This window comes from Canis lupus, chromosome 22 (assembly GCF_003254725.2).
Source record: "Canis lupus dingo isolate Sandy chromosome 22, ASM325472v2, whole genome shotgun sequence".
Lineage (NCBI taxonomy): Eukaryota > Metazoa > Chordata > Mammalia > Carnivora > Canidae > Canis > Canis lupus.
Window position 1 is genome coordinate 28,302,795 of NC_064264.1, and position 19,071 is coordinate 28,321,865.

General features: G+C 37.5%; 1 protein-coding gene across 5 annotated transcripts in view; it reads right to left on the reverse strand.

Moving 5' to 3' along the window:
* KLF12 (KLF transcription factor 12) overlaps nucleotides 1–19,071 on the reverse strand; it is a 590,647-nt gene that overhangs the window by 547,123 nt on the left and 24,453 nt on the right. For 4 of the 5 annotated variants that reach the window (XM_035704614.2, XM_025441138.3, XM_049099279.1 and 1 more), the window contains exon 2: nucleotides 12,815–13,055. The exons of the other annotated variant lie outside the window; for it this stretch is intronic. The gene's annotated coding sequence lies outside the window, so the exon portion shown is untranslated. The remainder of the gene's footprint in view (nucleotides 1–12,814; nucleotides 13,056–19,071) is intronic. 5 annotated transcript variants of the gene reach the window in all.

The following is a 19,071-nucleotide window of genomic DNA, read 5'->3' on the forward strand; positions in this document are numbered from 1 at the left end:
TTTATTTATTTATTTATTTATTTATTTATTTATTTATTTAGGAAGCATGATCAGGGGGAGGGTGAGAGGGAGAGGGAAAGAGAGAATCTCAAGCAGAGTCCATGCTGAGCATGGAGCCTGAAATGGGGCTTGATCACAAGATCTGAGATCATGACATGAGCCGAGATCAAGGGTTGGAGGCTTAAATGACTCAGCCACGTAGGCACCCCAATTTCTGCTTATTTTTGATCAGTCTTCCAGGATATATTTCCAAGGCCATGTGGCCCAGTACCATGGTTTTACTGTATTCCTAGAACCAGTCCAGTGACTGGCACATAGTAGGCATTGATTAAAATTCACTGAATCATGGTATGAATAAACAATGTCATTTTGGGCTGATTGACATTCTAAATAATAATTGGTTTTACTTCTGAGCATTTTTCTCATGAATTTATAAATATATTAAAAATGGAAACCATTTCTCCTACAACCCCTCTAGAGTACTGTATGTGATGTACTTCATACATTAGGATCTTCAAAGTGTTTGTAAATAAATTAACTCGATAACACCAAGGTTCCACACTGAGTGCTCTGGTAAGAGATAACTTGGACCACCAGAGATATGCTGCTCTTTCTCAGGTGAAATATAGCAACAATTCAACTAGAGTAAATTAATTATAGGAGAGGGACTAAGTAATAAAATTGGGTTTCAAACAGAAAAAGAGTGAAGAAATATATCCTGTGATTAGGAAGGATAATGAAGTTACTGAAAATAGATACTAATTCTAAATGCATTGGGAATGTTTGGAAAGATAAAAATATTGGGATATGTGTGTCAATTGGTCTTAATAACATACACCAAGAAAAACAAATTAAAGAGCAAAAGCAAGCACAAGATTTGTAGTCAATACATTTGAAAAAAAAAAAGTAGGTAATGGGAGCAAAGCAAACTAAATTTTAAAATACAAAAGAAGTTAATCAGTTTAGATCAATCTGCATTAAAATAGCAGAGAACAGACCTAGAGTTTAACAGAATAATATCAATTATCATTATAAAAAAAATCCTACTCTGAAATGTGTTTTCCTGGTAAAAATACAAAATTAGAAAATATACAAAATAGAAGAATATTATCTCCACATCAAAAATTTTATCTGCTTGTAGACTCAATTTCTGCAATATATAGGCAGGTCTGTTCAAAACGGAGGCAGAAAATTTTTTAAAAATCTCAAAATAAAAAGTACTTTGGCTTCAGCATTTAATAGAGTGTGACAGGAGATTTCATTTGCCCAAACTAGTCAAACAAGATTGTGTTGAAGCATGCTAGCTTTCCTGGAACATTAAATGTAAAACAAAAACAAAAACAAAGAAAAATTTAAGAGGAAGTGACAAAGGAACAAAACATCAAGTATTAACAAATAGATATTTGTATTCTGAGCAATGAAGAGCCTTGACTGGAATGGAACTTGGTTCCAGGAGTAGATTATATGCACCAGACCTGAGGGAAAACAAGGAAATCTGGGCTCGTTTCCTGGCATAATTGGGGCTAAAGGAGCTGAAAATGCAGTATGTGGCAGTGATAGAAAGGTGACAGCTTGGGGCAAGCAGTGGTGAAAGAGTTTGTTTTCTTGCAATCGCTTGGAATCAAGTGCACTCTGAAGGCAAGGCTTTGGGTTATCAACTTGCTGCAGTTGCCTGACAGCATGAAGGAATTCAAGGTGTTTTTAGCTGCATGAGGTGGCTTTAAAAAAAGGGACTGACAAATTTAAATATTAAATTCGCAAAACAAATTTAAACCCAGCGACTCTATCTGATGATTTTAGTAGAAACTTTTGACTCCTATCTGCAGAGCTGAGGTCCCAAGAAACAAATGAAAAGATTTGGCCACCATGCTATTTAACACGCCTGGTCCTAGGTCTTGTCTAGGGAAGTTGAAGTATTAAATGGGACAGAGTAAGACCATGAATATTGAAATAAGACTTATGAGAGGATTCAGAGGCCTTGGAATATCCACAAACTCCAAATTCTCTAAGCTTCTCCTGCCAGTGGATGCAACCAAAGTAGTTTAAGCAGATTCTTTTATCTTATGTGCTATTCTTCCCTTTCTTGAGCCAGTTCTCTTCAGGTTCTAAGCCTATTTGCCCCATTTTCATTTCAAACTGATAACGAGAGTTAGATTTTAGTTGTGGTGTCTACCTTAGTAGTAGGTTACAATAAAATACATGTATTTACCATTTTCTATGATAATATATATGGGGAAAATATGTAGGACTAACTTCTGAACGAGCTCAACCAAAGAGTGAAAAAATAGAGTTTAAGCTAGTGGTTTTTGTTTGCTTGCTTTTGTGTTTGTGTTTGTTTTGTTTTTGTTTTTACATAGGCACAGTTATCAGAATTCACTGAGAAGGCAACATAGTTTTAATTCTTAGGTGACCTGAGTGACAGGAATCTTACTGAATGGTTATAATGCTAAAGAAAGTTAAGATGCCACAAGTGATTAGCTGTAAGATAAAGAACGGAATCAAAAAACCGCGTTAGAATATGAATCTTACCTTCTTCCTGTGTTTCCTTAAATAGGTACAGAAAAGCCTGTCCTTATTAAGGCTTTGAGAAATATTTCAAATGGAGAACCAGTGTTATCTTTATAAAATGTGATTGTGTTTTTTCTTGTAGGTTGGGAATAATGTTGACAGAAACACTGATATGGAAATGCTATGCCTGATTATAACAGAGATGGGAAAATCCTCCAGTGGAGGAGGGCAGGTGCAGAAGCCAAGGCAGGCACTTAACCTCCAGAGGGTAGGTGATGTGCTTTCTCTAATAGAGACACATGGGTATTTCACATAGGCTTATTGATCATGGAGTCTATAGATCTGAAATGTATGAGCAACTCACAGAGTTCCTAATAAATTTGCATCAGAACTCCATATCTATTGATAGAACTCACCAAAAGGAAGACAATAGTCATTTTCCCTATTTCCAGGCCTGTAATCATTTTCTGCTTTAAGTATATTCTGAAGAAAGGAATAGAAGTAGACCTTTCCCTTGTTTTGGGATAATAGCTCTTAAAAATCACATTCCAGGCAAAGAAGAATGGCACTGTGGTTAGACAGTCAGAGTGGAAGCTTATGGTGGTCAGGTGAGAAGTGGATTCTTGACCTAAGTCCATCACATCATAGACACAGTGAGACCTGAGGACACATCATCTTATTTCTCCTCCATTTCCTGGGTGATTTCTGGGAGAAGATATCCTGCAACTGGTCCACTACTCACATTTGCTTCTGTGTCATGAATAAGAGTTATTATGAGTGGAAGGACCAGGGATGGAGTCCTGGATCTCATCTTCTTCACTAAAAGAGTAAAGGAAGAGCAATAATACATTCCTGTGGAATCCCAGAGATTAATGCTGCCATCAACAACTGGAAAGATAGGGAGTGGTCATTTCTATCACAGCTCCATTTAAGTCTCCAATTAGGCTGATGGGGAAGACAGATGGGTCTTGGAGAATGAGAGTGGATTATCATAAGCTTAATTAGGTGATGCCTCCAAGTGCAGCTGCTATTCCAGATGTTGTCTCCTTACTAACTCAAATCAATACAGCCCCTGGCAATCAGTCCAGGCTGTGGTGCAATGAGCTCTACCAGCCAGCTCATATGACCCAGCAGATCCAATGAGGCTTAAACAGTTCATGGCAGATTGGGGTGCTTTGTGGAACCTCAGTAGTAAATTCACAGTTAAAGCCTCTAATATTGTCTTGTAATAAAAGCTATGACCTCTTCAGCAAGTAACTAGTCTTATTTTGAGAAACAACCCTTAAATTCTTACCAGAACTTGGTATAGACCAAATGCCTGATCTCGTGAAATGGGTTGCCCATTATGAACTGGCCATTAACTTATCCACCAAATCATAAAGTGAGGCATAACCAGCAACTCTCCATCAAGTGGAATATATATAGGTATACCTCATTTTATTATGCTTCATTTTGTTGAGCTTCACACCTATTACATTTTTTTTTACAAATTGAAGGTTCAAGATTTCAGTGATAGAAGTAGCTGCAGATATGGTGGAAATAACAAGAAAACTAGAATTAGAAGGGGAGCCTGAAGATGGGACGGAATTGCTGCAATCTTGTGATAAAACTTTAAAGGATGAGGAGTTGCTTCTTATGGATGAGCAAAGAAAGTGGTTTCTTAAGATGGTATCTACTCCTGGTGAAGATGTTTTGAAGATTGTTGCAATAGCAACAAAGATTAGAATATTACATAAACTTAGTTGATAAAATAGTAGAAGGGCTTGAGAGGATTGACTCCAATTTTTAAAGAAGTTCTACTGTGGGTAAAATGCAATCAAATAGCATCACACGCTACAGAGAAATGGTTTATAAAAGAAAGTATCAATCAATGAGGCAAACTTCATTGTTATCTTATTTTAAGAAATTGCCATAGCCACTGCAGCCCTCAGCAGCCACCACCCTGATTTGTCAGCAGCCATTAAAATCAAGGCAAGACCTTCCAATAGCAAAAAATTATGACTGAAAGCTCAGATCATGGTTAGCATTTTTTATCAATAGGCGTTTTTAAATTAAAGTACGTGCACTGTTTTTTAGACATAATGCTATTGCACACTTAAAAGACTGCAGTATAATATAAACATAATTTTATATGTACTGAGAAACCAAAAATTAATTGAGTCGCATTATTCTGTATTTGCTTATTGTCATGGTCTGGAACCAAACCCACAGGATCTCTGAAGTATGCCTGTGTACAGGAATAGACTGAAGTTAGTCTTGAATGCAGAGTTAAATTGCACAAGGAGGATGCTTATCTTCCCCAGGTCTTCCTGTTGTACCACTGCCCTCTCTCAGTACCACAGGAACAGACACATGGAAGGGTTTCCATGACTAGTTAGTGGCTTGAAAAGATTAGATACATACATACATACATACATGATAGATAGATAGATAGATAGATAGATAGATAGATAGATAGATAGATAATAGACAGATGCCCTGGTTTATACTACCACCATTTGCCCTCTCCACCACCATCACCACCATTTGCTGCTTCCTGATTTCCTGGGAGTAGCATTAAGTGGACTTACGCTACCTGATTGTGTCACTTAAAACAGTGGTAGTATTAAAGGGAGGTGTATCTTGTGTAATTTGCCTGAAACAAGTCATGGATTGAGTAAGAACACAAACCATAGCAGGTAGGAAAAATGAGTGAAGGTGGTGGAAAGGTACAAACTTCCAGTTATAAATAACTTGTGAGGATGTAATGTACAGCATGGTGACTATAGTTAACAATATGCATTGTATATTTGAAAATTGCTGATAGTAGATTTTAAAAGTTCTCATCACAAGAAAAAAATGGTAACTATGTAAGGAGGTACACCTGTGGCAATCATTTTACAAAATACGTGTATATCGAATCATTATGTTGTACACCTTAAACCAATACAATGTTATATGTCAAGTGTATCTCAATAAAACTGGAAAAAAACATAAATAGAAGAGGGCTGCCAAGAAAAAAAAGAATAACACAAACCAGGTTAATAGCTTGAGCAGATAATCAGAAATTTGACAATAAAAAGACTATTTTTGTAGAGGTATGTGAATAAATCACATGGGATGAACCCAGAATGGGAAAATATTAGTAACCATTTAGATACTCATCAAAAGTCTATGGAGGGTCAAGATGCTTTCTAGCTTCCTCTTCTATTCCACTCAGTGCCTACTTAATGATCTCATAAAGGACATAGCAGTGGTGATAGTAGTGATGACAATAAAAATTATTATGGTTGAATAATAATACATAGTGGGTTGAATGGTGTCCTGCAAAAGATATGTCCTTATCCTAACACCCAGAACCTGTGAATATGACCTTATTTGAATAAAGGCCTTTGCAGATGTAATTAAGTTTCTTGAGATGAGATCATCCTGAATTATCTGAGTGGGACCTAGATGGAGGCAGAGATTGAAGGTATGTGGCTGCAAGCCAAGGAACACCTGGAGTCACCAGAATCTGGAAGAAGCAAAGAAAGATACTCTCCTGGATTTTTCTCCCAGAGAAAAAACAGGCCCTACTTGACACTTTAATTTCTGACATCTGGTTTCTGAACTGTAAGAGATCAAATTTCTGTTGTTTTAAACAACCAAATTCGTGATAGATAATTTGTTATGGCAGCCACAGAAACTAATATACCAAAACTTGGGACTTCTCCACATTAAGCTTATTTTACTCCCACCATTGCTGAGGGCTCAATTTTCCAGTAGAATTAGTCTACTCTGAGCAAAGGGGCTGGGACCTGCATAGAACTTCTCACAGGTTGATTTCTTTGGATGTTATCCATCAAGTATCTGTTCCTACTGAAAAAAACCTCCAGGATGTGGATTTGCTTTTCCTGCCTATTATACTTCTGAAAGCATCATTGATTGTGGACCTTTAACTTCATCAAAATATTTTGTTCAACCTCTTGAGCGACACAACTGATTTTTAGTGAATGAACTCAGGTGATGTGCTGCTGCTCATGGGATTATTGGTTTTGTCCTATGGCCAATCATCCTAAAACAGCTTACTTACAGAATAGCTGGGTGACCTATGAAAGTCCCCCTTTTTGTGCAGCTGGGAGATGCCCTTTGATAGATTGGAATGCCTGTTCAGAAGAGTAATATATGGAGCCATTTATCTCATAGAATAAATGAATCTGAGGGAGAAGGAATGATTGGTTTGGTGCTTCTGAAGATTATACTTCAAAATGTGCTCTAGGAATTTGTGCTAACCTCAAATACTTTTGGCTTAGAGGATTTAGTAAGCAAGGGATGAGTGTATCCACTAGGCATCATAACAAGGGTTCTTTTTCAAAACTACAATGAATTGTCACTTCATACCTGTCAGAGTGGCTAAAATAAAAAACACAAAAAAACAACAAGTGTAGAGGATGTGGAGAAAAAGGAACCCTCTTGCACTGTTGGTGGGAATGCAAAGTGGTGCAGCCATTTGTGGAAAATAACATGGAGGTTCCTCAAAAAATGAAAAATAGAATTACCCTAGAATCTAGTAATTGAACTACTGGGTATTTACCCAAAAAACACAAAAACGCTAATTCAGAGGGATACATGTGCCCCTATGTTTATTGCAGCATTATTTACAATAGCTAAACTATGGAAACAGCCCAAGTGTCCATCAGTAGATGAATGGATAGAGAAGAGGTGGTATATACACACACACAAACACATTACTCTACCATAAAAAAGAATGAAATCTTGACATTTGTAACAACATGGGTAGAGCTAGGGAATATAATGCTAAGTAAAATAAGTCAGAGAAAGACAAATACCATTTGATTTCACTCATATGTGGAATTCATGAAGGAAAACACTAAGCAAAGAAAAAAAAGAGAGAGAGAGACAAACCAAGACATAGACTCTTAACTATAGAGAAAAAGACGTAGTTACCAGAGGGACAGTGGTAGGTGGATGGTAGAGATATGGGATGGGAATTAAAAAGTACATTTATCATGATGAAAAAAATTTAAAAAGAAAACAAAAACAAGGGTTCTTTTGAGTTGGAAGCTGAGACAGCAACTGGCTGACCATGAGTTGAATAATTAAAAAGAGAGATGATGGTGCTGTCTGGAGTGGTTCATCCTGACACTGAAAGAAAAATGGAATTGTTATTTTACAATGCACACGCAGCAAGGAATATGGACAGAATCAGCTAAGCTGAGAGTTGAGGTAAAGATCTTTGTATCACCATTTTTAGCAGTAAGAAATGTAAAAAAAAAAAAAAAAAAGGTTAAAGATGACTTCAGTCTTGTACAGCAGGATCATCCAGGACTCAGACCTCTTAAGAACAAAGGTCTGTATTGTCCTAGAGGTAAAGTTACTCAACGAGCTTTTGTGCTGGCTGATGGCAGAGAGAATGTGGAATGGATAATGGAGGGGTGTATTTGTCCTCGTGATTTCACATAAACAAAAACTGTATTCACTTTCATATGATCTTACTTGCTTTGTCTCTCCTTCCTACTCCCTCTTCTTCTATTTATGTATTTAATAAATTTACCTTTTAATTCCTGGCCATTTGCACCCACTATTATACACAGGGGGTGTTTAGTTCAGAGGCTGAACAATATCTATATGGGATGGAGACAACACTGGAGAAGGAGTGGATACTCCCCAAAGGTCTCAGACACATAATTGGATTTGTGCATAATGGACTTTGGATGGTCTCCTTGTTATTAGAGTAGAAGAGGGTGTTTTATTTTTTATTTATTTATTTTTTAAATCAGTTTCTTTTTTTTTTTAAGATTTTATTTATTTATTTATTCATGAAAGACACAGAGAGAGAGAGGCAGAGACACAGGCAGAGGGAGAAGCAGGCTCCATGCAGGGAGCCTGATGTGGGACTTGATCCCGGGACTCCAGGTTCATGCCCCGGGCCAAAAGCAGGTGCCAAACCGCTGAGCCACCCAGGGATTCTCGAAGAGGGTGTTTTAATTATATAAGAGATGCTATTATATTTTACAGAAGAAGATTTTGGGGTGAAGAAGGGTATATATAGGTTTTAATTAGTGAAAGAGGTGGAGTATAGGGATATTTTTCATATTTTTGCTGCCTAGGGACTCAAGATCCTAAGTTAGGGAAATTCTCCACTATTTGAGGCAGTATACTTACTTCCATTTCAGAAGACACATGGGATTAATGTTCCTATTTCTCTGTGAGGTAGGGTGTGTGCATATAACCTGAATCTGGATAATGAAATGTTCAAGTTGAGGAGTTTTGAATCTAGCAGTAGTGATGCAAGGGACTAGATAGTACCCAGTCATCATGAGGGTCACATCAGCACTGCTGGTGTCTGCTGTGGATGGTTCTGGTTGCCTCAGTGTTGGTGGAGAGTTCCTGGGAAGTTTACAAAAGTGGCAGTTGTCTCCTAAGCCATTCCAGGGGAGAGATCTGGTTTCTATGTGTTGTATAAGTAGAATTTGGCAGATCTTTGTCCTGGATACTAGGGCGGAGCCTCTAAACCCTTGGAATTTCCTGAGTGTGGGGAGTGTCTTTGTCATTCATGGTGGGCTCTTCAGACCACATGTGATAGTTTATGTTAATGAGATGGATTGGGAGTATGAAGTGTCCTGAGGATGTGGAAACTGCATATTGGGGTTCTTCCCATCTATTCATTTGGCTGGTCCTGATTTGCATCCTTTCTAAAAAAACTGTATTTATAAGTAAATGCTTTCCTGAGTTGTATGAGTTGTTCTAGCAAATTACTAAACCTGCGGGAGCAGTGGGAACTTTTGAATAGGTGCCAACCGGTGAGAAGTGTGAGTGGTCTGGAAACCATGGAGCTTGTGACTGGTGTCTGAAGTAGTAGGAGTCTTATGAGGGACTGTGCCCTTGACATGAAAAATTTGACCCAACTCTGGTATTTAGGATCAGAACTGCATTGTATTCAGTTTTCCTGCCTATTCTGTGAACTACCTACCTGCCTATCAATCTAGTAAAATTCCTATTTTTCTTGGGTTACTTACAGTAACTTTCTGTTGTTTCAAGCCAACACATTGATAAGAAAAAGTAGCAATGGAAATTATATTAAAGCTTTAGCAAAAACTGAAAGTCAGCTTTGAACATTGCCCCGAAGCTGCTTATCATTCCATTTTCTCTTCCGCCCTATGCAAATTTACAACCAAAAGACAGTAAGAAAGTAAAAAGATAGTAGGATCACTTTGTATGTTTATATCACAGAGAGTAAACGCTTGTGAAGCAGAAGAGCCCTTGAGAAAAAATAATTAATGAATTGCATTTATAGTAATAGTTTCATTTTTATTCCAAAGGAAAGTCACTTTCTCAATAATGACCAGACATCCTGAAATATCTTTGTTTAAAATTTCATATCACATTTTTTGCCAACTATATTGGTTAAAGATTTATTAGACTGCTAACCATAGGAACCTAAAAAACAGTTACATAAAAAGTTAATTTTTCTCCTCATGTGAAAGAAATCTGGAGATAAGCAGGCCAGGTATGGTATGCATGGTGTTACCCAGGATCTAGGCTCCTAACTTTGCCTCAGAATATATGCTCTCTTCCACATTATTGCAAGATGACTCTTGCCCCCATGGGCATGGCAACCAGCCTCTGGCCATGAAGAAGAGTGAAGAGCAAGGAGCAAAGAACTCATGCCAGGGAAGATAGTTCCTTTATTTATTTTTTTTAAAAAGATTTATTTATTCATGATAGACACACACACAGAAAGAGAGGCAGAGACACAGGCAGAGGGAGAAACTGGCTCCATGCAGGGAGCCCAACGCAGGAGTCGATCCCAGGATCCCGCCCTGGGCCAAAGGCAGGCACCAAACCACTGAGCCATCCAGGGATCCCCAAGTTAGTTCCTTTAAAAGAGCTTTTCTGGAATAACCTCTAAGCAATTTCATTTACATCTTATTGACCAGAACTGTATTCTTTGACCAGCCTTAGCCATAAAGGAATCTGGAAATGTAGTTTTATATGTATTTATTTTTCGGATGCATATATGTTCAACACAAATAAAAATCAGGGTCATAAAGAAAATTAGTGTATTGTGTTATTTAACTTTGACTTATAATCATTCTCATCAAATTCCTATCTAATCTAGGACTTTTTTATATTATTGCCAATTTAACAGCTGATTTGTAGATGGATACTCAATTTAGTAAGTATTTATATAATGGCTAAATGTTCACGTAGGATAAAGTTAAGACTTCTTTCATGTTTCTTTGATGAAAATTCCTGCCGTTGGCCACTCTTTTGGAATGTCACTGAAGGGTAAAGTTAAACAAGTTGGGAGGACAGTGTAGCAAATCTTAAAAATAATTGGATTGAGAACCTACAGCATCCAGCTTAAATGTTATAAGTTGTATGTATGATACCTGTCATATTAAAGTATTTGAGAAGGAAATATGGCTATGCACAAGGGCCAGAAGAAAAGATTGTGAAGATTTGGGATCCCTGGGTGGCGCAGCGGTTTGGCGCCTGCCTTTGGCCCAGGGCACAATCCTGGAGACTCGGGATCGAATCCCACGTCAGGCTCCCGGTGCATGGAGCCTGCTTCTCCGTCTGCCTGTGTCTCTGCCTCTCTCTCTCTCTCTCTGTGTGACTATCATAAATAAAAAATTAAAAAAAAAAAAAAGATTGTGAAGATTCAGTATGAAATTCTGGAAAGGAGGATGAGAGTCAGGTGATAACACTGACGCAGGATGGGACATAGCCAGAACCCTGTGGGGTATTTAGACAATGTGAGAATATAGAGCTAGAGAATATAGAATGGATTCTTCATCCAATTGGGAGGCTGGAAGTTAGAGTATTTTGAAAAAATTCAATCATAAATATTTAGAATGAGGCTGTGTGTCTAGAAGGGAGAGTGAGTGACCCAAGAATATTATCAGATTGAATTCAGGCAATTTGAAGAGCAAAATTTTCCTGAAGCCAAGAGAAGGATTTGATGTGTAGACAGAAAATATCCTGTATTGCCAGGTACCCAGATTTCTGAGCAAGATAAACCAGGTTTTAGGCCAACGAATAAAAGCAAAACTGAATTTTAAAAAAATATAGTAGGGGTGCCTGGGTGGCTCAGTTAAGTGTCTGACTTCAGCTCAGGTCATGGTCTCAGGGTCCTGGGATCTGGCCCAGAATAGGGCTCCCTGCTCAGCAGGGAGTCTGCTTCTCCCTCTGTCTCTGCCTCTTCTCCTGCTTGTGCTCTCAAATAATAAACAAAATCTTAAAAAAAAAAAAAAAAAGGATAGTAAATGTTAGGACTCAAGGAAGAACTACATCTTGCCTTAAAATAAATGAAGTAAACTGGATCAGTAAGTCTGGGAAACCATGAAGGCAGACTTCCTTTCCCTTTTGGAAGGGGTGTGCTCTACTTGCATTCTTGCAAATAGTGTTCATTTTAGTTTTTTCTTTTCTGCTTGTAAATATCTAAACATAGAAATAATCATTAGGTAGTCATTATAGAGTTCCTTACTTGGAGGCATATATCTACGATGCAACTGGAGAAATGATGTCAGATTTTGTTTGTTTGAAAAATGAGAAAATGTGAAGTTTATTAAATATGAACATATGATTCTTTAAGGTGTAAATAATACAGTAATATCCCTTCTACTTTCCATATAAGCAATTCATATTCTTTTCTCCTTAGGCTCATTTTTTCTTTGGTAAATGTATCTGTACTGCCTTGAAAAATGATTAGAGTTGACTTAATGTTAATCTATTCCTGTAACGTAGTTTTGATATCCAGCTTTTTTCTTGATCATGTACAGATCTTTTTCTTCCACATTTGTGAAATTTCCCCTTTATATCAGATCTTTGCAATGGCTGTGTCCAATTTTGTTATATTCTAATAGAATTGTATCTGATAATTGCTATAATCTTAGTGATCAGAGCTCAATAAAAATACTATAATGACAATAATAAACCTAGATGAGTTATGTGAACTAGAAAACCTACTCCCACTGTAACTGAAAAGTGAACTTGGAATACCTTTGGCCTTTCAGAAGATTGATAAATTAATTTCAGACTTACAGATTTTTAGGGGGAGGGGAAAAGTGAAGGTCACCCAAAGGATTTCAAATATTACTAGGATTATGTAATGCGTGGCAGCTGGTGGGGTGAACAGAGTACCCTAATTCTAAGAAATCTATTTCATGTTGGTGATAAAGACTAATTCGAAGTATTATTTTAACAAGATGTGGTGACAGTTACCCAAATATGAATCCATACCACATAAAGCACAATAGACTGATCAAACATTAAAGTATAATTAAGAATAGAAGACTGAGTATGAACTTCAACAACAAACCTGCTTCTTGTGGGCATGCACCAAAAGTCATCTTAATTTGACAAATATCTCTTCTGTGGTGAAGTCCTCCAGGGAATGTGATTATACCACCTCCTTCTTTACTCAGACCAATGTTTACAAATCTTCTTGTAAGGAAATACTTTCTTATATTTAACCTAAATCCCTCTGTGGAAGCTTAAGCCCACTACTTCCTCTTCCAGCTTTAGTGAAGATGCAATACAGCTGCCACTTCCAGATGGTTCTTTAAAAAAAAAAAAAAAAAGACCTAAGGCTTATTTACATATAATCAGTTCAGCTATCCCCTTTCTCTGTCCCCATCAACAAGGAAAAAAGATTGCAGTGCCTCCTCTTATATTCTTTATTCCCTCTAAAGTTGCATATTACCATTTTATTATATCTTTGTAGTTAAATCTTTCCACCTGTCCCTAATTATTTCCTTATGACCAATTTCTAGAAGTGAAATTGCTGGGTCAAAAGGTAAGCATATTTTAAATATTTTTTTATTCATGTTGCCAACGAATTCTTTGGATAGATTATATTTATTTATGTATCTACTGGCTGTGTCACAAATAAACCATTTCTTTCTTCTTACTCTTGCCAGTGTTGTATATTGTCATTCTTTTTATCTTTGCTAATTTGGTGTCTCATTATTTTAATTTTTGCTTATTTTCTTATCAATGAGGTTAAAAATTGTTTTAATATATGCTGGTAATTTGTTTTTATGTGTGTGTGAGCATTTTGTTTTCTATTCCTTTGCCTGTTTTTATATTGGCATTTTTCTCATATGTAATAGGTTTTTCTAGGAGAGAAATTAATCACTGTTTGCATGTGTTGCCCATATATTTCTTCCACTTTTTGCTTGCCATTTTATTCTATTTGTCAAATTTGGGAGAAGCAGATGTTTTAAATTTTTAATGTAGTAAAATTTATAAGTCAGTAACTGTGAGTCTTGCTGAGGAGTCTGTTCACACGCACAGGTTATGTAAGTATTCACCTATACTTTCTTTCTTAGAACCTTTATAATTCCAGAGAAGTAAGGGAAGGCATTACAGAGAAGGTGATATCTGAGCAAAGATCTGACAAGAGTTGAAGAGGGAGCCACATGCATATCTTGAGGAGAAGTGTTCCAGGCAAAGAGAACCACAAATGCAAGAATCTTGTATTTGGAACTTTTGTGTATGGTTTGAGGACAGGCAAGGTGGCCAATGTGTTTGAGGCAAAATGATTGAAGGGGAAGAAAATATGGGCCATGTTACACAGGTCTTTCAAGGTCACCATAAATCCTTTACTCTGAGGAGATGGGAAAACTTTGGGGGAGGAGGGGCTAATCACGGAATTCATGGGCCCTGACCTTTATTCTAACAGGGCTACTCTTCATTCTTTCATAGCTTAATCAGTTAATTCAAATTGTTTATTGAATCTTATTTTTTTTCTGACAGAAAGTGGTTCTTTTTGATACAATTTATATAAATTATTAATTCTTATGATGATTAGAGTTAAATATATGTGGAACTTTCATTTTGTTTGCCTTACCCTCTTGACTTTTTCTTGCATAACTACAATAACACTGTTTTAATCGTTGTACTTTCTATTTAAAATCTAATTGAGCAGATTCCTTTTTATTACTGTTTTCTCAAAATTTTCTTGTCTGTTTTTGGACATTTTTTTCCCTGTATATAAATTGTAATGTCATGATCAAGTTAATAAAATCCATTGTCTTTGGATGTCTGAATGCACTGTCTAGATTATTTTGAACAAGAATTGAAATGTGTGTAATCCTGTCTTTCCATAATTTAAGCCTCATTTAAAGTCTTTTAGCCAAGTTTTGTAGTTTACCACATCTAGGTCTTGTATATTTTTTGTTATTTCTTATGTTTGTTCTATAGTTTCAAGATACCTTGATGTTTATCTTAACCTAATTTCAATATTATAAAAAATAATTTTTTCTTAATTGACTGTTGAATGGATGACTTGTATTTTTCTATTTCCTTTGCTGCTTGCACTTTGTACTTTGCAAAGACATCTTGGTACTGGGGAGAAAGCAAGGTCTTTGATCTTGGACAGGTCTGGATTTGAATTTTGGTTCTGCCACACATAATGCCTTAAGAAGTTTAGTCTACTTGTTTGAGTCTCAGTTTGCTCAGTGGTATGATGATAATAATCCCTTATAGGGTTTGTATGGAGATTAAATGAGATAAGTTTTATAGGGTATAATAGTTGTTCAGCACATTTTTATTTCTTGACTTTTCTAGTGATTTGTATTTTTCTCCTAGTCTTGCAATCTTTATTCAATCTTCACAGGGCAGATATGATGCAATATGAAAAATAGATGACTGGGGTGCCTGGGTGGCTCAGTTGGTTAAGTGTCTGCCTTCAGTTCAAGTCATGATCCTGGGGCCCTGGAAGGGCTCAGCGTGGAGACTGCTTTTTCCTCTCCTTCTACCCCTCCCCCTGCTCATGCACACACACACAAACTCTCTCTCTCTCTCAAATAAATAAATAAAATCTTAAAAAAAAGAAAAATAAAATTAGATGATTTTTTATGATTTTTTTTTTTTTTGAGAGTGTGTGTGTGCACAAGCTGGCGGAGAGGTAGGTGCCTTCCCCCTGAGGAGGGAGCCCTTTGAGGTGCTTGCATCTCTGACCAGATCACGACTTGAGGGGAAATCAAGAGTTGGATGCTCAACTGACTAAGCCACCCAGGTGCCCCTGAAAAGTAGATGATATTTCTATCTGGTATCTTAAGTCTGGTTCTCCAGCTCCTCCACACTTCTTTTTATTTTCTTCCCTCTACTTTCTCAGTCTTATATGAATTAGTTCTCTAAATCATTCTAAAAAGTTAATAAATAATATGCTGAGAAATTATTTTCTGTGATAGAAGGCAACTTTCAAAAAGAGGCATTCCAATGATCTGTATTATGTCACTTCAGTGAAATAACTTTCTATTACCAACAACTGGGAGAACAACTGGGGACATTTCCTTGACAGATTTTACCACCAAGAAATAACAATCTTGCCTTTCTCAAATTATCTGAAGTAGCATCCCTATCAGTAAGATACAAGAGCTAACCACTTGAATGAATAAAACAAGGGTTATAACAGAGGAAATTTGAGGTATCAACTATATATAGAGTAGATAATTCTCCATTTTATTTAACCCAGTTGTTTTGACACAGCAAAACCCATCTTCCAGGTTATTCCCCCTACTTCTCTTCCAGCTGGCTTTTTCTCCGTAGTTGAGCCTAGTCTTGTCTTTTCATGATTTTACCTTTAAATCCTGCTATCAGGGTGAGCTAATTCTCTTTTGCTTGCAAAGCTGATGATTGGAGAAATAAAGTCCTTTCATATCTGGAAAACAAATCCTCTCTATAAACTTCAGGTAGACACTGCCTTCCTCATTAGATTTGACCCCTGATTTGGCAGCATCCCGTGGATGATGCATGTAGCCATGCCCTTGATAGGCCTCTGGTGTGCTTCCCGGTCTACTCTCCTTGAATAGGCTTCATTTTTTTTTTTTTTTTTTTTTTTTGTCTCAGGACCTGCCAGCCCCTGATGGGCTCAGCCGCTCCGATCTCATTGCAATTCTCTTGCTTTCGGTTCTCATTTACTATAAAATGATTATACATACTTCACATTGCCATCTATAGAATGGTCATTTCTTTCATTTCCGGAGGCTAATCACATCTTTTCATCTCTACACTATTTCTGCTGCTACTATATATTACACTTTTCTTCAGTTCTGTTGGTCTAAGTCTGTACCCAGTGGAATGATATAAATCTGACTTGGCCCTTGTCATATATGATCATGTCTGTGAAGTCTTCTTGATCCATCCAAAAGGATGTGGTTCCTCTCTCATTCACATTCTTGTAATTCTCTTTATGTCTTCCCAGGGAGTCGTGGTATTCTCCCCTGTGTTATCTGGCAAGTGCTTAGTGCTACGTATGTACCAGTTATGACACTAGGTACCGAGAATGCAAAAATGAACAAGACAAGAGAAGTGTCATCAGGGATACTAAAGTGGGCAGAAAAGCATGTAAAATATTCTATTGCAACAAAAATATTATATTGAAACAAACATAGCTCAGTGGATGCAATTATAAAGTATCTGTGATTTTTGCCTGGAGTTCCTTAAAATGAGCTCTGTAGGGATAGTCCTTCCTCTTCTCCTGGATGAAAATCAGGCAGGAACTATAACTTAGGATTCAGTCTTAGGGCACAAAACCCTCTCTTAATTTAGTAACTAGAATGTCCTGTCCCAAGGAATGTCACAACCAACCCTCTACCTCCTCTTATTAATGGAATTTCTTTCTCTTTCTGAGTCTGGTGGGGGAGGAAGGTAGGAGGAGAAACAGGCTGGGACAAGGTATTCCTTCCTCTATGTTGTTACTGTAGTGGGCCATGCAGTGCTGTTTTTTTAGTCCTGGTGAATACTTAATACTGGCACTTTCTCTTACAGGAGCTCTCTTGGGTTCTTTGGAGCCTCCCACTCCTCCAATTTTCCAACTATCCCAGCATTCCTTTCCTTGCCTCAACCAACAGTTGAGGACTTCTGTGTTTATTTGGGCCGGTCACGTCCTCAGCTCTAGGAATCTTATGATACTGCCAGTTTCTCTTTGTTCTTACTTTGGGTAACTTTCTAGGCCAGAACCTAAATGACCCCAGGTAATTGCTCCTTCACTCATATGGCCACACCTATTCCAAGGGAAGTTTGCATTCATTCGTTGCCTACTCCCTCTCCTCTATTCCCCTATCCTGTCCCCAGTAAATACTGGGTCTACGTACTGATCTCAATTCAGCAACAATTATTTCTCCCACAAAGAACCAGCCAACCTACCTTTAACACTTTAGATTACCAAGCAGGAATCAGGAGCTGGTCCACTGCATCGCCCAGTAGTGCAGAACATATATTGAGTCCTTCTACTTGTCCCTTTAAAACTCTGCTTTTGATTTGAAATAGAGTGAGCACCACACCTCATAGCTCTCTCCAAAAATCTTCCTCAGTATCGACTCACACTTTTCTTAGCTCTTCCTAATTTTTTAAAGGTATGCGGTCATCTCAGGGGCTACAAAATTTATTTTCTGCCATTCTAATCTTTCAAATCTTACTTTGAAATATGCATCTATAATTTTCATTCTTCAGCTAAAACAGAGATAATCTCATTTCAATACCCAATTACATAATTATATTATTAAGGAGGAATGCTTATTCCCTGGCTCTTCTTATTTCCCTGGTGGGGAGATAGATGACTTAGCTGCTTTCTCCAGGAAGGGGCAGTACATCTTTTTCCACTGCTACCTAAGGAGCTCTGGTGGTATCAACACTGATTGGTGAAACTGGAGACAGCCCATATCCTTTGTACCACATCCTCTGTATTGGTAGGTCATGTTACCTTGCCTGAACACACCCACTCTTTTCTTCCTGGACATACTTGTCCTTAACATCCCCTGAGGAAGAGTCTCTTCTGTCACAGTACTGGGATTTAAAACCATCACAGGAGGAGGGAGTCCCACTATGCTTTTTAATGTAGTGGATACCAGACAACTCTATCTGGAGGGAATGAATTTGGCTTGGGGTTTTTTTGTTTGTTTGTTTGTTCATTCGTTTGGTTTTTGTTGTTGTTGTTTTTTGCTTAGGCTCTTGGCTAAAAATTCTGGATGGAAGATATGCTAACTAACATCCTGAAACTAACTCTTCACATTGGTGAAGTGTATTAAGACAAATATTTTTTCTTTGCGATAATTCAGTATTTCTCACAGCGGTTTGAAAAAAGTAGAAATTTTGTTGACATTTTCTTTAGTCATAGTGCTTTTTGAGGAAAATAAAATGTTGAATAAGCATAGAAATGAGAAATCAGGTCTGTAACCAATGAACAAAAGGGTGGATGACATTACAATCTGAGAATTTAGCTGGAATGAAAACAAGTAGCATAGGAAAATACCTTGGGGGGTGTTATATAGTGGGCTCAATAGAGTAAGAGCATAGACTACAGAACGGGCTTTGTGAAGTATTGTTAAGCTTCTTTGGTCTGAGATTTTAAGGACTGTTACATTTCATGTTAAGAAGCTTGGACTTATTCTCATGGGCAAGGAAAATGTAAGGCTTGGGCAAATATAGGGGAAAAGATGAGAGTCTCCAAAAGCTGAGTGATGTACAAGCCTTCAGCTCAGGGTGTGATCCTGAAGTCCCGGGATTGAGTCCCATGTCAGGCTCCCTGCATGGAGCCTGCTTCTCCCTCTGTCTGTGTCTCTGCCTCTC